Source organism: Athene cunicularia (assembly GCF_003259725.1).
Source record: "Athene cunicularia isolate RWA chromosome 18 unlocalized genomic scaffold, athCun1 chr18_part1, whole genome shotgun sequence".
In the NCBI taxonomy this organism is placed as follows: Eukaryota; Metazoa; Chordata; class Aves; order Strigiformes; family Strigidae; genus Athene; species Athene cunicularia.
In genome coordinates, this window is record NW_020799123.1 from 6,696,311 (window position 1) to 6,699,984 (window position 3,674).

The window sequence follows — 3,674 nt, forward strand, 5'->3', positions numbered from 1 at the left end:
GGCCGGTCCCGCCCGGGGGCGGGGAGGCCGTGGGGGCTCCCCTCCACTCAGGCAGGGCCCGTGGCAGCTTCCACACAACCGCTGGTCCCACTCCAGCCCCCGCACCCCCAATCTCCATCCGCCGTGACACAGTTCCCCCCAACCCCTCTTGCCCTCCACTCTGGCTCTGCAGAGCCCAGGGCTCCCTGCCCTTGCTACCGGGAATCGCTGCCCTTCCTCCCTCAGCAGCGGGATGTGTCCACAGGGCACGGGCAAGCAGGGCTGGAAGGCAGCCCTGGGCAGAGGTTTCTTGCTGCCAGCTCTGAGCAGTTGCTGAGCCGAGAGCACGAAGCCAGGTCTGCTGTGCTGCTCAAGCCATGCCCCACACCCGACTCACTGGCACCTGTGTCAGGGACCCCCACGCCCGGGGTGCTCTGGCCAGCACCCCTCCAGCCATCAGCCCATTCAGCTGTTGGGTGTCCCCGGGCAGGGGTGAAGCACAGACCTGTGTGGTCACCAGGCTTAGTGGTATGTCACCCCCGGGAGGGGCAGGGGCTTGTTCTAGCCAGGCCATTTCAGCTTCTTTACAAAACTGGTGTTAACCTGAGCCTGGCTACCCCGGCACCTCCCCTTTGGAAATACACTGCATTTACAGAGCCCAGTTAGGAGCCTGCCTGGAGTGAAGCACAAATTGTATTTAGAAATAGGAGGAATCTGTGCCTAAACCTGGAGGTGACAATCAATATCTCATTGAGATACTTTTATTTTACAACCCCCTTTAGAGCAATCTGGTATTGTCAATTAGACTGGAAAGAAATTAATCTTTACTGAGAAGTTTATTTAAGAGAGATTCCATTCAATCTCCCGTTACCTCCTTCCAGATCAGCAGACGGCCCTAAGCCAGAGAAACAGACCATGCTTCCAAGAGCCATCTGCACCCGTCCGATTGCTGTTTGACTGCCTAGGCCTGACATTGCTAATTATATCTGTCCGTTATTTCCTCTGACAGCAGAGGCAGTTCTGCTGGGTCAGATGATCAGTCTTGGCAACAACCAGAAAAGATGAAAAACAACCCAGAGAGAAGGGGGATTTCAGGCTTGCCAGAGGCCAAGAAGCTAAACCTGACACAGACCATCCTGCAGCCAGGCCATCCTTTGGTCTCAAGAACTGGAAGACAATCAACAGCACAAAAATAAATAATATCATGGAGCCACAGTGTCTGGATCAGAAAATTTACAAGTGACACGACCAGAATCATAGTTCAACATAGTGCACACACTCCACACCAGGAAAATGAGAGCAGCTAACCTCATGGGGACTTAAACAAAGCCAAGGCAACACTGTCCTCTTAAATACACCAAGAACTTGGCAAAAGGCCCATGGGTGTCAGCACAATCCTTTCCAGGGGTGTCCCAGTGCTGTAATGGCCCGTTGAGGATGGAGACCTTTTGCTGACCTGCCTCAAGTGTGTGCTCAGCCTTCTCCTAGCCCAGCGCCCGCACAGAGCAGGGCACTGCCCCGGCTCAAGCTGCCTGCCGGGTCACACAGACCCCAGAGACCCAGATCTGCCACAGGCACTGTGTGGCTCTGCCCTGGACACCCACACTGTGCTGGTGCTAGATAAACCTCTCCCGTGGGGGCTTGGGTGGGATGAACTTGAACCCAGTGAAGAGGAGATGAAGCCCCCAGCGCACCACCAGATCTCAGGCTCCAGCCCTGCTTACCTCTGGAGGTGGCTCCTGGCACGTCCATGCTGCAGGAGGGACTCTGGGGCTTGGAGAGCATCCTCTGACCCAGCTCAGCTCCAGCAATGTTTGTTTCCCTTTTCCAAGTCATGAAGTAGAGAAGCAAGAAGCTGCCTCTGAGCAAGGAAAGCCTCAAAAAAGCCAAATTCTCCTTTCTTACTACAGGCACTGGCATTACACCAGAGACACATTTGGCCCTGCAGGCTTAACAGTGCTCAGGAGGAAGACAGTTTTCCTATCTATGATGACATCGACAAGTGTAATGCAGCCTAATGAGACAACACAGATTGCTGGCAAAAGACAAGCCTAGCGCTGTTCCAAGGGCTTTATATGGCTTTATGGCTCTGGGCGACCGACCCATTGCAGATAAGTGCTATCAGCGGCTTCAGCAGAGCCCAGCAGCCGGACACCCGCGTCACTCTCCCCTCACACATCGATGAATGGCTTTTCCCACCAGCCAGAGCAAACCACTTGCTCTCCCAGCCTCTCCCAGACCCCAGCAGAGGTTCCTGGGAGCGAGCGAGCAGTTTATAGCCCAGAGCAAGAGCTGGCCGGCTGAAATCGGCGCGGAGCAATGAAAGCAGAGGAAATGACCTGCAAACGGCAGGAGTGATTTCAAAGGAACCTGCAATTTAGCTCCATTGTTTGGTCTGTTTTGCTGGCAGACTGTATCTCTCAAAGCTTAATTACTTGTCTACTTGCCTTGAGAAGTACAGCTGTAACAGTGAAGGATTTAAATCCAGCTCAGGAGTTTCTGATTTACTGTACTCCTTGCCTGCTCTTTCTCGGCTGCCTAACCCCATTAACCCCCTGTAGTACATCCCTAGACTGCCTGTACAACACTTTTTGGGGGAGATCTGAGCCCTGCTGAAGTAATTCCTTCCCCGTGAACTAGGGAGGGGTCAGAATTTTATCCTCTCAAATCTGCTGAATTTTGCTTTCTTAATTTCACTGTAATAACTAAAGCCTTAGCCCTTTCTGGCTGAGGAGTCCAGCCTAACGCACAACACAGAGTAAACTCTCCACCACCACCAAATCTGCAAGTATTTCTCTCTTTTGCTAGCTTTTCTAAGTCAGCAGATCTGGAGATGATCTGGGTTTATCTTGGTTATCTGAGATGTCAGTGGCAGGCAGAGATCAGAAACTGTGTGCTCAATCAGCCAGCACTAAAGGAGCTGCATTAACAATTATTATATTCAGCCTTATTTCCTAAGGACAATTTCACCAAAATTGCCTAATCTGCCCGTGAAAACACAGTCTGAAACACCCAGATTATTTTTCAAAGGCCCTAGATTAAATCACAGAATCAGGGGTTGGAAATGTCATTGAAGTCTGAAGCAGAGGACTCTGGAAAGGCTCAGCTTTGGGTAGGAAGGTGGGATGGGAGATGGGGAAGATCTGTTGGTGCTGGGCCATGCACCGAGGAGATGCACACATGGACTGATTCCATTACTGCCTGTTCCATGGAGGTTTTGAGCCTTTTTGTTAAGGCCACCACCAGACACTAAACCCCAACCCAAAACCTTGCCAGAGCCAGGACAAAAGCAGCATCTGACCATGTCGCTCCATGTCCCATTGCTGCTGGGCAGGGGCTGCAGGAGCGCAGGTGTCATCTTGTCTCCCACTGCCATGTTCTCACCACCAGCAATCACCCCACTGCTGCCGGGGCCACTTTGCTCACTGACACGGCCACTGAGCCGCATGCAAGAGCTCGCTCCAGCCCCAAGGGTGGCTGGGATGAAAAGACGAACTGATTTGTTCCTGTTGGATGCATCACTGGGATTCCTGAGAAGTGTTCCAGCAACATTTCTTCTCTTACAGAATAGCCTTGCCTTGTGTTTCCTGAGCCACTTGCTGCCCAAAGAGAGGGGTCTCGGCTCAAGAGCAGGGCAGGACCCAGCTCTGGGCAGGCAGGACCCAACTCACCCCACCAGGGCAGCGCCCCCCCCC